This window comes from Anomaloglossus baeobatrachus, chromosome 1 (genome assembly GCF_048569485.1).
Source record: "Anomaloglossus baeobatrachus isolate aAnoBae1 chromosome 1, aAnoBae1.hap1, whole genome shotgun sequence".
NCBI classification, from domain to species: Eukaryota; Metazoa; Chordata; class Amphibia; order Anura; family Aromobatidae; genus Anomaloglossus; species Anomaloglossus baeobatrachus.
In genome coordinates, this window is record NC_134353.1 from 284,511,173 (window position 1) to 284,528,152 (window position 16,980).

At 38.2% G+C, this 16,980-nt stretch overlaps 14 non-coding genes across 14 annotated transcripts; 4 read left to right on the top strand and 10 right to left on the bottom strand.

Annotated features, from left to right (window-relative positions):
- Window positions 1-378: 378 nt before the first annotated feature.
- TRNAF-GAA (transfer RNA phenylalanine (anticodon GAA)) lies at window positions 379-451 on the bottom strand. Its single transcript has one exon. It is a non-coding gene; the product is annotated as a tRNA-Phe (tRNA).
- A 702-nt stretch (window positions 452-1,153) lies between these two features.
- TRNAF-GAA (transfer RNA phenylalanine (anticodon GAA)) lies at window positions 1,154-1,226 on the bottom strand. Its single transcript has one exon. It is a non-coding gene; the product is annotated as a tRNA-Phe (tRNA).
- A 2,246-nt stretch (window positions 1,227-3,472) lies between these two features.
- On the bottom strand, window positions 3,473-3,545 carry TRNAF-GAA (transfer RNA phenylalanine (anticodon GAA)). The gene has a single exon. It is a non-coding gene; the product is annotated as a tRNA-Phe (tRNA).
- A 701-nt stretch (window positions 3,546-4,246) lies between these two features.
- On the bottom strand, window positions 4,247-4,319 carry TRNAF-GAA (transfer RNA phenylalanine (anticodon GAA)). The gene has a single exon. It is a non-coding gene; the product is annotated as a tRNA-Phe (tRNA).
- A 702-nt stretch (window positions 4,320-5,021) lies between these two features.
- On the bottom strand, window positions 5,022-5,094 carry TRNAF-GAA (transfer RNA phenylalanine (anticodon GAA)). Its single transcript has one exon. It is a non-coding gene; the product is annotated as a tRNA-Phe (tRNA).
- Window positions 5,095-10,620: 5,526 nt separating this feature from the next.
- On the top strand, window positions 10,621-10,703 carry TRNAL-CAG (transfer RNA leucine (anticodon CAG)). Its single transcript has one exon. It is a non-coding gene; the product is annotated as a tRNA-Leu (tRNA).
- Window positions 10,704-11,951: 1,248 nt separating this feature from the next.
- Window positions 11,952-12,024, bottom strand: TRNAF-GAA (transfer RNA phenylalanine (anticodon GAA)). Its single transcript has one exon. It is a non-coding gene; the product is annotated as a tRNA-Phe (tRNA).
- Window positions 12,025-13,503: 1,479 nt separating this feature from the next.
- TRNAF-AAA (transfer RNA phenylalanine (anticodon AAA)) lies at window positions 13,504-13,576 on the bottom strand. Its single transcript has one exon. It is a non-coding gene; the product is annotated as a tRNA-Phe (tRNA).
- A 1,477-nt stretch (window positions 13,577-15,053) lies between these two features.
- TRNAF-GAA (transfer RNA phenylalanine (anticodon GAA)) lies at window positions 15,054-15,126 on the bottom strand. The gene has a single exon. It is a non-coding gene; the product is annotated as a tRNA-Phe (tRNA).
- A 141-nt stretch (window positions 15,127-15,267) lies between these two features.
- On the top strand, window positions 15,268-15,350 carry TRNAL-CAG (transfer RNA leucine (anticodon CAG)). The gene has a single exon. It is a non-coding gene; the product is annotated as a tRNA-Leu (tRNA).
- Window positions 15,351-15,827: 477 nt separating this feature from the next.
- On the bottom strand, window positions 15,828-15,900 carry TRNAF-GAA (transfer RNA phenylalanine (anticodon GAA)). The gene has a single exon. It is a non-coding gene; the product is annotated as a tRNA-Phe (tRNA).
- A 141-nt stretch (window positions 15,901-16,041) lies between these two features.
- On the top strand, window positions 16,042-16,124 carry TRNAL-CAG (transfer RNA leucine (anticodon CAG)). Its single transcript has one exon. It is a non-coding gene; the product is annotated as a tRNA-Leu (tRNA).
- A 479-nt stretch (window positions 16,125-16,603) lies between these two features.
- Window positions 16,604-16,676, bottom strand: TRNAF-GAA (transfer RNA phenylalanine (anticodon GAA)). Its single transcript has one exon. It is a non-coding gene; the product is annotated as a tRNA-Phe (tRNA).
- Window positions 16,677-16,817: 141 nt separating this feature from the next.
- Window positions 16,818-16,900, top strand: TRNAL-CAG (transfer RNA leucine (anticodon CAG)). The gene has a single exon. It is a non-coding gene; the product is annotated as a tRNA-Leu (tRNA).
- Window positions 16,901-16,980: the final 80 nt, after the last annotated feature.

Here is a 16,980-nt window from a genome sequence, read left to right on the forward strand (position 1 = left end):
CAAAGCCAATGAGAACCCTCTGGATCCTCAATCCTGTCTGTCACAATCATGTTGTTCTCTACTGCACTATCAGTAAGAAGAGGGAGGTGGAAAATCTCATAAAATAAACCTCAAGATACACAAAATCTTAAAGATCCTTAGCACTTTATGTTGATATTTCTCAGATTTTTTCTCCGATTTCCTCCATACTACTTCGACTTCAACTTAATTTTTCAGTATAACTACTTTCATTTTCTTCTCGCATTAGTGACTGTTCTGAAAAGAGATACTTAAAACTGTTTTTTTCAGGTATATCTGCACGTCACAAAGAATGAAAATCTTGCTAAATGCATATGGAGAAAGAACTTTATCTCAAATCACTCATACTTAAAAACAGCGTGCTGAAACCCGGGATCGGACCAGGGACCTTTAGATCTTCAGTCTAACGCTCTCCCAACTGAGCTATTTCAGCAACCTACAAAGTTAAAGCTACAGCATTGCAAGGCAAACTCAAAGGCGTTAATACATTTTCAGTTCAAAATTTGCCTTTTTTTGGGGCCAAACAAAAAATGTGTTTGTTTTTAGAAAGTGTGAATTTTCCACAGTTGTGCTTGTCAGGATGGCCGAGCGGTCCAAGGCGCTGCGTTCAGGTTGCAGTCTCTACTTGAGGTGTGGGTTCGAATCCCACTTCTGACAGGTTTCTGTTACATTACAATCATGTTTTGTTTTTTTTTCATTTTCACTATGTCCCTCTGTCACAATTCAGACATTTCCACAAACCAGATTAGTCCAAGGACAAAGCCAATGAGAACCCTCTGGATCCTCAATCCTGTCTGTCACAATCATGTTGTTCTCTGCTGCACTATCAGTAAGAAGAGGGAGGTGGAAAATCTCATAAAATAAACCTCAAGATACACAAAATCTTAAAGATCCTTAGCACTTTATGTTGATATTTCTCAGATTTTTTCTCCGATTTCCTCCATACTACTTCGACTTCAACTTAATTTTTCAGTATAACTACTTTCATTTTCTTCTCGCATTAGTGACTGTTCTGAAAAGAGATACTTAAAACTGTTTTTTTCAGGTATATCTGCACTTCACAAAGAATGAAAATCTTGCTAAATGCATTTGGAGAAAGAACTTTATCTCAAATCACTCATACTTAAAAACAGCGTGCTGAAACCCGGGATCGGACCAGGGACCTTTAGATCTTCAGTCTAACGCTCTCCCAACTGAGCTATTTCAGCAACCTACAAAGTTAAAGCTACAGCATTGCAAGGCAAACTCAAAGGCGTTAATAAATTTTCAGTTCAAAATTTGCCTTTTTTTGGGGCCAAACAAAAAATGTGTTTGTTTTTAGAAAGTGTGAATTTTCCACAGTTGTGCTTGTCAGGATGGCCGAGCGGTCCAAGGCGCTGCGTTCAGGTCGCAGTCTCTACTTGAGGTGTGGGTTCGAATCCCACTTCTGACAGGTTTCTGTTACATTACAATCATGTTTTGTTTTTTTTTCATTTTCACTATGTCCCTCTGTCACAATTCAGACATTTCCACAAACCAGATTAGTCCAAGGACAAAGCCAATGAGAACCCTCTGGATCCTCAATCCTGTCTGTCACAATCATGTTGTTCTCTGCTGCACTATCAGTAAGAAGAGGGAGGTGGAAAATCTCATAAAATAAACCTCAAGATACACAAAATCTTAAAGATCCTTAGCACTTTATGTTGATATTTCTCAGATTTTTTCTCCGATTTCCTCCATACTACTTCGACTTCAACTTAATTTTTCAGTATAACTACTTTCATTTTCTTCTCGCATTAGTGACTGTTCTGAAAAGAGATACTTAAAACTGTTTTTTTCAGGTATATCTGCACTTCACAAAGATTGAAAATCTTGCTAAATGCATATGGAGAAAGAACTTTATCTCAAATCACTCATACTTAAAAACAGCGTGCTGAAACCCGGGATCGGACCAGGGACCTTTAGGTTTTCAGTCTAACGGTCTCCCAACTGAGCTATTTCAGCAACCTACAAAGAAAAAGCTACAGCATTGCAAGGCAAACTCAAAGGCGTTAATACATTTTCAGTTCAAAATTTGCATTTTTTTGGGGCCAAACAAAAAATGTGTTTGTTTTTAGAAAGTGTAAATTTTCCACAGTTGTGCTTGTCAGGATGGCCGAGCGGTCCAAGGCGCTGCGTTCAAGTCGCAGTCTCTACTTGAGGCGTGGGTCTAATCCCACTTCTGACAGGTTTCTGTTACATTACAATCATGTTTTTTTTTTCATTTTCACTATGTCCCTCTGTCACAATTCAGACATTTCCACAAACCAGATTAGTCCAAGGACAAAGCCAATGAGAACCCTCTGGATCCTCAATCCTGTCTGTCACAATCATGTTGTTCTCTGCTGCACTATCAGTAAGAAGAGGGAGGTGAAAAATCTCATAAAATAAACCTCAAGATACACAAAATCTTAAAGATCCTTAGCACTTTATGTTGATATTTCTCAGATTTTTTTTCTGATTTCCTCCATACTACTTCGACTTCAACTTAATTTTTCAGTATAACTACTTTCATTTTCTTCTCGCATTAGTGACTGTTCTGAAAAGAGATACTTAAAACTGTTTTTTTCAGGTATATCTGCACTTCACAAAGAATGAAAATCTTGCTAAATGCATATGGAGAAAGAACTTTATCTCAAATCACTCATACTTAAAAACAGCGTGCTAAAACCCGGGATCGGACCAGGGACCTTTACATCTTCAGTCTAACGCTCTCCCAACTGAGCTATTTCAGCAACCTACAAAGTTAAAGCTACAGCATTGCAGGGCAAACTCAAAGGCGTTAATAAATTTTCAGTTCAAAATTTGCCTTTTTTTGGGGCCAAACAAAAAATGTGTTTGTTTTTAGAAAGTGTGAATTTTCCACAGTTGTGCTTGTCAGGATGGCCGAGCGGTCCAAGGCGCTGCGTTCAGGTCGCAGTCTCTACTTGAGGCGTGGGTTTGAATCCCACTTCTGACAGGTTTCTGTTACATTACAATCATGTTTTGTTTTTTTTCATTTTCACTATGTCCCTCTGTCACAATTCAGACATTTCCACAAACCAGATTAGTCCACGGACAAAGCCAATGAGAACCCTCTGGATCCTCAATCCTGTCTGTCACAATCATGTTGTTCTCTGCTGCACTATCAATAAGAAGAGGGAGGTGGAAAATCTCATAAAATAAACCTCAAGATACACAAAATCTTAAAGATCCTTAGCACTTTATGTTGATATTTCTCAGATTTTTTCTCCGATTTCCTCCATACTACTTCGACTTCAACTTAATTTTTCAGTATAACTACTTTCATTTTCTTCTCGCATTAGTGACTGTTCTGAAAAGAGATACTTAAAACTGTTTTTTTCAGGTATATCTGCACTTCACAAAGAATGAAAATCTTGCTAAATGCATATGGAGAAAGAACTTTATCTCAAATCACTCATACTTAAAAACAGCATGCTGAAACCCGGGATCGGACCAGGGACCTTTAGATCTTCAGTCTAACGCTCTCCCAACTGAGCTATTTCAGCAACCTACAAAGTTAAAGCTACAGCATTGCAAGGCAAACTCAAAGGCGTTAATAAATTTTCAGTTCAAAATTTGCCTTTTTTTGGGGCCAAACAAAAAATGTGTTTGTTTTTAGAAAGTGTGAATTTTCCACAGTTGTGCTTGTCAGGATGGCCGAGCGGTCCAAGGCGCTGCGCTCAGGTCGCAGTCTCTACTTGAGGCGTGGGTTTGAATCCCACTTCTGACAGGTTTCTGTTACATTACAATCATGTTTTGTTTTTTTTCATTTTCACTATGTCCCTCTGTCACAATTCAGACATTTCCACAAACCAGATTAGTCCACGGACAAAGCCAATGAGAACCCTCTGGATCCTCAATCCTGTCTGTCACAATCATGTTGTTCTCTGCTGCACTATCAATAAGAAGAGGGAGGTGGAAAATCTCATAAAATAAACCTCAAGATACACAAAATCTTAAAGATCCTTAGCACTTTATGTTGATATTTCTCAGATTTTTTCTCCGATTTCCTCCATACTACTTCGACTTCAACTTAATTTTTCAGTATAACTACTTTCATTTTCTTCTCGCATTAGTGACTGTTCTGAAAAGAGATACTTAAAACTGTTTTTTTCAGGTATATCTGCACTTCACAAAGAATGAAAATCTTGCTAAATGCATATGGAGAAAGAACTTTATCTCAAATCACTCATACTTTAAAACAGCGTGCTGAAACCCGGGATCGGACCAGGGACCTTTAGATCTTCAGTCTAACGCTCTCCCAACTGAGCTATTTCAGCAACCTACAAAGTTAAAGCTACAGCATTGCAAGGCAAACTCAAAGGCGTTAATACATTTTCAGTTCAAAATTTGCCTTTTTTTGGGGCCAAACAAAAAATGTGTTTGTTTTTAGAAAGTGTGAATTTTCCACAGTTGTGCTTGTCAGGATGGCCGAGCGGTCCAAGGCGCTGCGTTCAGGTCGCAGTCTCTACTTGAGGTGTGGGTTCGAATCCCACTTCTGACAGGTTTCTGTTACATTACAATCATGTTTTGTTTTTTTTTCATTTTCACTATGTCCCTCTGTCACAATTCAGACATTTCCACAAACCAGATTAGTCCAAGGACAAAGCCAATGAGAACCCTCTGGATCCTCAATCCTGTCTGTCACAATCATGTTGTTCTCTGCTGCACTATCAGTAAGAAGAGGGAGGTGGAAAATCTCATAAAATAAACCTCAAGATACACAAAATCTTAAAGATCCTTAGCACTTTATGTTGATATTTCTCAGATTTTTTCTCCGATTTCCTCCATACTACTTCGACTTCAACTTAATTTTTCAGTATAACTACTTTCATTTTCTTCTCGCATTAGTGACTGTTCTGAAAAGAGATACTTAAAACTGTTTTTTTCAGGTATATCTGCACTTCACAAAGAATGAAAATCTTGCTAAATGCATATGGAGAAAGAACTTTATCTCAAATCACTCATAAATAAAAACAGCGTGCTGAAACCCGGGTTCAAACCAGGGACCTTTAGATCTTCAGTCTAACGCTCTCCCAACTGAGCTATTTCAGCAACCTACAAAGTTAAAGCTACAGCATTGCAAGGCAAACTCAAAGGCGTTAATAAATTTTCAGTTCAAAATTTGCCTTTTTTTGGGGCCAAACAAAAAATGTGTTTGTTTTTAGAAAGTGTGAATTTTCCACAGTTGTGCTTGTCAGGATGGCCGAGCGGTCTCTACTTGAGGCGTGGGTTTGATTCCCACTTCTGACAGGTTTCTGTTACATTACAATCATGTTTTGTTTTTTTTCATTTTCACTATGTCCCTCTGTCACAATTCAGACATTTCCACAAACCAGATTAGTCCAAGGACAAAGCCAATGAGAACCCTCTGGATCCTCAATCCTGTCTGTCACAATCATGTTGTTCTCTGCTGCACTATCAATAAGAAGAGGGAGGTGGAAAATCTCATAAAATAAACCTCAAGATACACAAAATCTTAAAGATCCTTAGCACTTTATGTTGATATTTCTCCGATTTTTTCTCCGATTTCCTCCATACTACTTCAACTTCAACTTAATTTTTCAGTATAACTACTTTCATTTTCTTCTCACATTAGTGACTGTTCTGAAAAGAGATACTTAAAACTGTTTTTTTCAGGTATATCTGCACTTCACAAAGAATGAAAATCTTGCTAAATGCATATGGAGAAAGAACTTTATCTCAAATCACTCATACTTAAAAACAGCGTGCGGAAACCCGGGATCGGACCAGGGACCTTTAGATCTTCAGTCTAACGCTCTCCCAACTGAGCTATTTCAGCAACCTACAAAGTTAAAGCTACAGCATTGCAAGGCAAACTCAAAGGCGTTAATAAATTTTCAGTTCAAAATTTGCCTTTTTTTGGGGCCAAACAAAAAATGTGTTTGTTTTTAGAAAGTGTGAATTTTCCACAGTTGTGCTTGTCAGGATGGCCGAGCGGTCCAAGGCGCTGCGTTCAGGTCGCAGTCTCTACTTGAGGTGTGGGTTCGAATCCCACTTCTGACAGGTTTCTGTTACATTACAATCATGTTTTGTTTTTTTTTCATTTTCACTATGTCCCTCTGTCACAATTCAGACATTTCCACAAACCAGATTAGTCCAAGGACAAAGCCAATGAGAACCCTCTGGATCCTCAATCCTGTCTGTCACAATCATGTTGTTCTCTGCTGCACTATCAGTAAGAAGAGGGAGGTGGAAAATCTCATAAAATAAACCTCAAGATACACAAAATCTTAAAGATCCTTAGCACTTTATGTTGATATTTCTCAGATTTTTTCTCCGATTTCCTCCATACTACTTCGACTTTAACTTAATTTTTCAGTATAACTACTTTCATTTTCTTCTCGCATTAGTGACTGTTCTGAAAAGAGATACTTAAAACTGTTTTTTTCAGGTATATCTGCACTTCACAAAGATTGAAAATCTTGCTAAATGCATATGGAGAAAGAACTTTATCTCAAATCACTCATACTTAAAAACAGCGTGCTGAAACCCGGGATCGGACCAGGGACCTTTAGGTCTTCAGTCTAACGCTCTCCCAACTGAGCTATTTCAGCAACCTACAAAGATAAAGCTACAGCATTGCAAGGCAAACTCAAAGGCGTTAATACATTTTCAGTTCAAAATTTGCATTTTTTTGGGGCCAAACAAAAAATGTGTTTGTTTTTAGAAAGTGTAAATTTTCCACAGTTGTGCTTGTCAGGATGGCCGAGCGGTCCAAGGCGCTGCGTTCAAGTCGCAGTCTCTACTTGAGACGTGGGTCTAGTCCCACTTCTGACAGGTTTCTGTTACATTACAATCATGTTTTTTTTTTCATTTTCACTATGTCCCTCTGTCACAATTCAGACATTTCCACAAACCAGATTAGTCCAAGGACAAAGCCAATGAGAACCCTCTGGATCCTCAATCCTGTCTGTCACAATCATGTTGTTCTCTGCTGCACTATCAGTAAGAAGAGGGAGGTGAAAAATCTCATAAAATAAACCTCAAGATACACAAAATCTTAAAGATCCTTAGCACTTTATGTTGATATTTCTCAGATTTTTTTTCTGATTTCCTCCATACTACTTCGACTTCAACTTAATTTTTCAGTATAACTACTTTCATTTTCTTCTCGCATTAGTGACTGTTCTGAAAAGAGATACTTAAAACTGTTTTTTTCAGGTATATCTGCACTTCACAAAGAATGAAAATCTTGCTAAATGCATATGGAGAAAGAACTTTATCTCAAATCACTCATACTTAAAAACAGCGTGCTAAAACCCGGGATCGGACCAGGGACCTTTACATCTTCAGTCTAACGCTCTCCCAACTGAGCTATTTCAGCAACCTACAAAGTTAAAGCTACAGCATTGCAAGGCAAACTCAAAGGCGTTAATAAATTTTCAGTTCAAAATTTGCCTTTTTTTGGGGCCAAACAAAAAATGTGTTTGTTTTTAGAAAGTGTGAATTTTCCACAGTTGTGCTTGTCAGGATGGCCGAGCGGTCCAAGGCGCTGCATTCAGGTCGCAGTCTCTACTTGAGGCGTGGGTTTGAATCCCACTTCTGACAGGTTTCTGTTACATTACAATAATGTTTTGTTTTTTTTCATTTTCACTATGTCCCTCTGTCACAATTCAGACATTTCCACAAACCAGATTAGTCCACGGACAAAGCCAATGAGAACCCTCTGGATCCTCAATCCTGTCTGTCACAATCATGTTGTTCTCTGCTGCACTATCAATAAGAAGAGGGAGGTGGAAAATCTCATAAAATAAACCTCAAGATACACAAAATCTTAAAGATCCTTAGCACTTTATGTTGATATTTCTCAGATTTTTTCTCCGATTTCCTCCATACTACTTCGACTTTAACTTAATTTTTCAGTATAACTACTTTCATTTTCTTCTCGCATTAGTGACTGTTCTGAAAAGAGATACTTAAAACTGTTTTTTTCAGGTATATCTGCACTTCACAAAGATTGAAAATCTTGCTAAATGCATATGGAGAAAGAACTTTATCTCAAATCACTCATACTTAAAAACAGCGTGCTGAAACCCGGGATCGGACCAGGGACCTTTAGGTCTTCAGTCTAACGCTCTCCCAACTGAGCTATTTCAGCAACCTACAAAGATAAAGCTACAGCATTGCAAGGCAAACTCAAAGGCGTTAATACATTTTCAGTTCAAAATTTGCATTTTTTTGGGGCCAAACAAAAAATGTGTTTGTTTTTAGAAAGTGTAAATTTTCCACAGTTGTGCTTGTCAGGATGGCCGAGCGGTCCAAGGCGCTGCGTTCAAGTCGCAGTCTCTACTTGAGGCGTGGGTCTAATCCCACTTCTGACAGGTTTCTGTTACATTACAATCATGTTTTTTTTTTCATTTTCACTATGTCCCTCTGTCACAATTCAGACATTTCCACAAACCAGATTAGTCCAAGGACAAAGCCAATGAGAACCCTCTGGATCCTCAATCCTGTCTGTCACAATCATGTTGTTCTCTGCTGCACTATCAGTAAGAAGAGGGAGGTGAAAAATCTCATAAAATAAACCTCAAGATACACAAAATCTTAAAGATCCTTAGCACTTTATGTTGATATTTCTCAGATTTTTTTTCTGATTTCCTCCATACTACTTCGACTTCAACTTAATTTTTCAGTATAACTACTTTCATTTTCTTCTCGCATTAGTGACTGTTCTGAAAAGAGATACTTAAAACTGTTTTTTTCAGGTATATCTGCACTTCACAAAGAATGAAAATCTTGCTAAATGCATATGGAGAAAGAACTTTATCTCAAATCACTCATACTTAAAAACAGCGTGCTAAAACCCGGGATCGGACCAGGGACCTTTACATCTTCAGTCTAACGCTCTCCCAACTGAGCTATTTCAGCAACCTACAAAGTTAAAGCTACAGCATTGCAAGGCAAACTCAAAGGCGTTAATAAATTTTCAGTTCAAAATTTGCCTTTTTTTGGGGCCAAACAAAAAATGTGTTTGTTTTTAGAAAGTGTGAATTTTCCACAGTTGTGCTTGTCAGGATGGCCGAGCGGTCCAAGGCGCTGCATTCAGGTCGCAGTCTCTACTTGAGGCGTGGGTTTGAATCCCACTTCTGACAGGTTTCTGTTACATTACAATCATGTTTTGTTTTTTTTCATTTTCACTATGTCCCTCTGTCACAATTCAGACATTTCCACAAACCAGATTAGTCCACGGACAAAGCCAATGAGAACCCTCTGGATCCTCAATCCTGTCTGTCACAATCATGTTGTTCTCTGCTGCACTATCAATAAGAAGAGGGAGGTGGAAAATCTCATAAAATAAACCTCAAGATACACAAAATCTTAAAGATCCTTAGCACTTTATGTTGATATTTCTCAGATTTTTTCTCCGATTTCCTCCATACTACTTCGACTTCAACTTAATTTTTCAGTATAACTACTTTCATTTTCTTCTCGCATTAGTGACTGTTCTGAAAAGAGATACTTAAAACTGTTTTTTTCAGGTATATCTGCACTTCACAAAGAATGAAAATCTTGCTAAATGCATATGGAGAAAGAACTTTATCTCAAATCACTCATACTTAAAGATAGCATGCTGAAACCCGGGATCGGACCAGGGACCTTTTGATCTTCAGTCTAACGCTCTCCCAACTGAGCTATTTCAGCAACCTACAAAGTTAAAGCTACAGCATTGCAAGGCAAACTCAAAGGCGTTAATAAATTTTCAGTTCAAAATTTGCCTTTTTTTGGCGCCAAACAAAAAATGTGTTTGTTTTTAGAAAGTGTGAATTTTCCACAGTTGTGCTTGTCAGGATGGCCGAGCGGTCCAAGGCGCTGCGTTTAGGTCGCAGTCTCTACTTGAGGTGTGGGTTCGAACCCCACTTCTGACAGGTTTCTGTTACATTACAATCATGTTTTGTTTTTTTTTCATTTTCACTATGTCCCTCTGTCACAATTCAGACATTTCCACAAACCAGATTAGTCCAAGGACAAAGCCAATGAGAACCCTATGGATCCTCAATCCTGTCTGTCACAATCATGTTGTTCTCTGCTGCACTATCAGTAAGAAGAGGGAGGTGGAAAATCTCATAAAATAAACCTCAAGATACACAAAATCTTAAAGATCCTTAGCACTTTATGTTGATATTTCTCAGATTTTTTCTCCGATTTCCTCCATACTACTTCGACTTCAACTTAATTTTTCAGTATAACTACTTTCATTTTCTTCTCGCATTAGTGACTGTTCTGAAAAGAGATACTTAAAACTGTTTTTTTCAGGTATATCTGCACTTCACAAAGAATGAAAATCTTGCTAAATGCATATGGAGAAAGAACTTTATCTCAAATCACTCATACTTAAAAACAGCGTGCTGAAACCCGGGATCGGAACAGGGACCTTTAGATCTTCAGTCTAACGCTCTCCCAACTGAGCTATTTCAGCAACCTACAAAGTTAAAGCTACAGCATTGCAAGGCAAACTCAAAGGCGTTAATACATTTTCAGTTCAAAATTTGCATTTTTTGGGGCCAAACAAAAAATGTGTTTGTTTTTAGAAAGTGTGAATTTTCCACAGTTGTGCTTGTCAGGATGGCCGAGCGGTCCAAGGCGCTGCGTTCAGGTCGCAGTCTCTACTTGAGGCGTGGGTTCGAATCCCACTTCTGACAAGTTTCTGTTACATTACAATCATGTTTTTTTTTTTTCATTTTCACTATGTCCCTCTGTCACAATTCAGACATTTCCACAAACCAAATTAGTCCAAGGACAAAGCCAATGAGAACCCTCTGGATCCTCAATCCTGTCTGTCACAATCATGTTGTTCTCTGCTGCACTATCAGTAAGAAGAGGGAGGTGAAAAATCTCATAAAATAAACCTCAAGATACACAAAATCTTAAAGATCCTTAGCACTTTATGTTGATATTTCTCAGATTTTTTTTCTGATTTCCTCCATACTACTTCGACTTCAACTTAATTTTTCAGTATAACTACTTTCATTTTCTTCTCGCATTAGTAACTGTTCTGAAAAGAGATACTTAAAACTGTTTTTTTCAGGTATATCTGCACTTCACAAAGAATGAAAATCTTGCTAAATGCATATGGAGAAAGAACTTTATCTCAAATCACTCATACTTAAAAACAGCGTGCTGAAACCCGGGATCGGACCAGGGACCTTCAGATCTTCAGTCTAACGCTCTCCCAACTTAGCTGTTTCAGCAACCTACAAAGTTAAAGCTACAGCATTGCAAGGCAAACTCAAAGGCGTTAATAAATTTTCAGTTCAAAATTTGCCTTTTTTTGGGGCCAAACAAAAAATTTGTTTGTTTTTAGGAAGTGTGAATTTTCCACAGTTGTGCTTGTCAGGATGGCCGAGCGGTCCAAGGCGCTGCGTTCAGGTCGCAGTTTCTACTTGGGGCATGGGTTCGAATCCCACTTCTGACAGGTTTCTGTTACATTACAATCATGTTTTTTTTTTTCATTTTCACTATGTCCCTCTGTCACAATTCAGACATTTCCACAAACCAGATTAGTCCAAGGACAAAGCCAATGAGAACCCTATGGATCCTCAATCCTGTCTGTCACAATCATGTTGTTCTCTGCTGCACTATCAGTAAGAAGAGGGAGGTGGAAAATCTCATAAAATAAACCTCAAGATACACAAAATCTTAAAGATCCTTAGCACTTTATGTTGATATTTCTCAGATTTTTTTTCCGATTTCCTCCATACTACTTCGACTTCAACTTAATTTTTCAGTATAACTACTTTCATTTTCTTCTCGCATTAGTGACTGTTCTGAAAAGAGATACTTAAAACTGTTTTTTTCACGTATATCTGCACTTCACAAAGAATGAAAATCTTGCTAAATGCATATGGAGAAAGAACTTTATCTCAAATCACTCATACTTAAAAACAGCATGCTGAAACCCGGGATCGGACCAGGGACCTTTAGATCTTCAGTCTAACGCTCTCCCAACTGAGCTATTTCAGCAACCTACAAAGTTAAAGCTACAGCATTGCAAGGCAAACTCAAAGGCGTTAATAAATTTTCAGTTCAAAATTTGCCTTTTTTTGGGGCCAAACAAAAAATGTGTTTGTTTTTAGAAAGTGTGAATTTTCCACAGTTGTGCTTGTCAGGATGGCCGAGCGGTCCAAGGCGCTGCGTTCAGGTCGCAGTCTCTACTTGAGGCGTGGGTTTGAATCCCACTTCTGACAGGTTTCTGATACATTACAATCATGTTTTTTTTTTTTTTCATTTTCACTATGTCCCTCTGTCACAATTCAGACATTTCCACAAACCAGATTAGTCCAAGGACAAAGCCAATGAGAACCCTCTGGATCCTCAATCCTGTCTGTCACAATCATGTTGTTCTCTGCTGCACTATCAGTAAGAAGAGGGAGGTGGAAAATCTCATAAAATAAACCTCAAGATACACAAAATCTTAAAGATCCTTAGCACTTTATGTTGATATTATTCAGATTTTTTCTCCGATTTCCTCCATACTACTTCGACTTCAACTTAATTTTTCAGTATAACTACTTTCATTTTCTTCTCGCATTAGTGACTGTTCTGAAAAGAGATACTTAAAACTTTTTTTTTCAGGTATATCTGCACTTCACAAAGAATGAAAATCTTGCTAAATGCATATGGAGAAAGAACTTTATCTCAAATCACTCATACTTAAAAACAGCGTGCTAAAACCCGGGATCGGACCAGGGACCTTTCGATCTTCAGTCTAACGCTCTCCCAACTGAGCTATTTCAGCAACCTACAAAGTTAAAGCTACAGCATTGCAAGGCAAACTCAAAGGCGTTAATAAATTTTCAGTTCAAAATTTGCCTTTTTTTGGGGCCAAACAAAAAATGTGTTTGTTTTTAGAAAGTGTGAATTTTCCACAGTTGTGCTTGTCAGGATGGCCGAGCGGTCCAAAGCGCTGCGTTCAGGTCGCAGTCTCTACTTGAGGCGTGGGTTCGAATCCCACTTCTGACAGGTTTCTGTTACATTACAATCATGTTTTGTTTTTTTTTTTCATTTTCACTATGTCCCTCTGTCACAATTCAGACATTTCCACAAACCAGATTAGTCCAAGGACAAAGCCAATGAGAACCCTCTGGATCCTCAATCCTGTCTGTCACAATCATGTTGTTCTCTGCTGCACTATCAGTAAGAAGAGGGATGTGAAAAATCTCATAAAATAAACCTCAAGATACACAAAATCTTAAAGATCCTTAGCACTTTATGTTGATATTTCTCAGATTTTTTCTCCGATTTCCTCCATACTACTTCGACTTCAACTTAATTTTTTAGTATAACAACTTTCATTTTCTTCTCGCATTAGTGACTGTTCTGAAAAGAGATACTTAAAACTGTTTTTTTCAGGTATATCTGCACTTCACAAAGAATGAAAATCTTGCTAAATGCATATGGAGAAAGAACTTTATCTGAAATCACTCATACTTAAAAACAGCGTGCTGAAACCCGGGATCGGACCAGGGACCTTTAGATCTTTAGTCTAACGCTCTCCCAACTGAGCTATTTCAGCAACCTACAAAGTTAAAGCTACAGCATTGCAAGGCAAACTCAAAGGTGTTAATACATTTTCAGTTCAAAATTTGCATTTTTTTGGGGCCAAACAAAAAATGTGTTTGTTTTTAGAAAGTGTGAATTTTCCACAGTTGTGCTGGTCAGGATGGCCGAGCAGTCCAAGGCGCTGCGTTCAGGTCGCAGTCTCTACTTGAGGCGTGGGTTCGAATCCCACTTCTGACATGTTTCTGTTCCATTACAATCATGTTTTGTTTTTTTTCATTTTCACTATGTCCCTCTGTCACAATTCAGACATTTCCACAAACCAGATTAGTCCAAGGACAAAGCCAATGAGAACCCTCTGGATCCTCAATCCTGTCTGTCACAATCATGTTGTTCTCTGCTGCACTATCAGTAAGAAGAGGGAGGTGAAAAATCTCATAAAATAAACCTCAAGATACACAAAATCTTAAAGATCCTTAGCACTTTATGTTGATATTTCTCAGATTTTTTTCTGATTTCCTCCATACTACTTCGACTTCAACTTAATTTTTCAGTATAACTACTTTCATTTTCTTCTCGCATTAGTGACTGTTCTGAAAAGAGATACTTAAAACTGTTTTTTTTCAGGTATATCTGCACTTCACAAAGAATGAAAATCTTGCTAAATGCATATGGAGAAAGAACTTTATCTCAAATCACTCATACTTAAAAACAGCGTGCTGAAACCCGGGATCGGACCAGGGACCTTTAGATCTTCAGCCTAACGCTCTCCCAACTGAGCTATTTCAGCAACCTACAAAGTTAAAGCTACAGCATTGCAAGGCAAACTCAAAGGCGTTAATAAATTTTCAGTTCAAAATTTGCCTTTTTTTGGGGCCAAACAAAAAATGTGTTTGTTTTTAGAAAGTGTGAATTTTCCACAGTTGTGCTTGTCAGGATGGCCGAGCGGTCCAAGGCGCTGCGTTCAGGTCGCAGTCTCTACTTGAGGCGTGCGTTCAAATCCCACTTCTGACAGGTTTCTGTTACATTACAATCATGTTTTGTTTTTTTTTTCATTTTCACTATGTCCCTCTGTCACAATTCAGACATTTCCACAAACCAGATTAGTCCAAGGACAAAGCCAATGAGAACCCTCTGGATCCTCAATCCTGTCTGTCACAATCATGTTGTTCTCTGCTGCACTATCAGTAAGAAGAGGGAGGTGGAAAATCTCATAAAATAAACCTCAAGATACACAAAATCTTAAAGATCCTTAGCACTTTATGTTGATATTTCTCAGATTTTTTCTCCGATTTCCTCCATACTACTTCGACTTCAACTTAATTTTTCAGTATAACAACTTTCATTTTCTTCTCGCATTAGTGACTGTTCTGAAAAGAGATACTTAAAACTGTTTTTTTCAGGTATATCTGCACTTCACAAAGAATGAAAATCTTGCTAAATGCATATGGAGAAAGAACTTTATCTGAAATCACTCATACTTAAAAACAGCGTGCTGAAACCCGGGATCGGACCAGGGACCTTTAGATCTTCAGTCTAACGCTCTCCCAACTGAGCTATTTCAGCAACCTACAAAGTTAAAGCTACAGCATTGCAAGGCAAACTCAAAGGCGTTAATACATTTTCAGTTCAAAATTTGCCTTTTTTTGGGGCCAAACAAAAAATGTGTTTGTTTTTAGAAAGTGTGAATTTTCAACACTTGTGCTTGTCAGGATGGCCGAGCGGTCCAAGGCTCTGCGTTCAGGTCGCAGTCTCTACTTGAGGCGTGGGTTCGAATCCCACTTCTGACAGGTTTCTGTTACATTACAATCATGTTTTTTTTTTTTTCATTTTCACTATGTCCCTCTGTCACAATTCAGACATTTCCACAAACCAGATTAGTCCAAGGACAAAGCCAATGAGAACCCTCTGGATCCTCAATCCTGTCTGTCACAATCATGTTGTTCTCTGCTGCACTATCAGTAAGAAGAGGGAGGTGAAAAATCTCATAAAATAAACCTCAAGATACACAAAATCTTAAAGATCCTTAGCACTTTATGTTGATATTTCTCAGATTTTTTTTCTGATTTCCTCCATACTACTTCGACTTCAACTTAATTTTTCAGTATAACTACTTTCATTTTCTTCTCGCATTAGTGACTGTTCTGAAAAGAGATAGTTAAAACTGTTTTTTTCAGGTATATCTGCACTTCACAAAGAATGAAAATCTTGCTAAATGCATATGGAGAAAGAACTTTATCTCAAATCACTCATACTTAAAAACAGCGTGCTGAAACCCGGGATCGGACCAGGGACCTTTAGATCTTCAGTCTAACGCTCTCCCAACTGAGCTATTTCAGCAACCTACAAAGTTAAAGCTACAGCATTGCAAGGCAAACTCAAAGGCATTAATACATTTTCAGTTCAAAATTTGCCTTTTTTTGGGGCCAAACAAAAAATGTGTTTGTTTTTAGAAAGTGTGAAGTTTCCACAGTTGTGCTTGTCAGGATGGCCGAGCGGTCCAAGGCGCTGCGTTCAGGTCGCAGTCTCTACTTGAGGCGTGGGTTCGAATCCCACTTCTGACAGGTTTCTGTTACATTACAATCATGTTTTGTTTTTTTTTTCATTTTCACTATGTCCCTCTGTCACAATTCAGACATTTCCACAAACCAGATTAGTCCAAGGACAAAGCCAATGAGAACCCTCTGGATCCTCAATCCTGTCTGTCACAATCATGTTGTTCTCTGCTGCACTATCAGTAAGAAGAGGGAGGTGGAAAATCTCATAAAATAAACCTCAAGATACACAAAATCTTAAAGATACTTAGCACTTTATGTTGATATTTCTCAGATTTTTTCTCCGATTTCCTCCATACTACTTCGACTTCAACTTAATTTTTCAGTATAACAACTTTCATTTTCTTCTCGCATTAGTGACTGTTCTGAAAAGAGATACTTAAAACTGTTTTTTTCAGGTATATCTGCACTTCACAAAGAATGGAAATCTTGCTAAATGCATATGGAGAAAGAACTTTATCTGAAATCACTCATACTTAAAAACAGCGTGCTGAAACCCGGGATCGGACCAGGGACCTTTAGATCTTCAGTCTAACGCTCTCCCAACTGAGCTATTTCAGCAACCTACAAAGTTAAAGCTACAGCATTGCAAGGCAAACTCAAAGGCGTTAATACATTTTCAGTTCAAAATTTGCATTTTTTTGGGGCCAAACAAAAAATGTGTTTGTTTTTAGAAAGTGTGAATTTTCCACAGTTGTGCTTGTCAGGATGGCCGAGCGGTCCAAGGCGCTGCGTTCAGGTCGCAGTCTCTACTTGAGGCGTGGGTTCGAATCCCACTTCTGACATGTTTCTGTTCCATTACAATCATGTTTTGTTTTTTTTCATTTTCACTATGTCCCTCTGTCACAATTCAGACATTTCCACA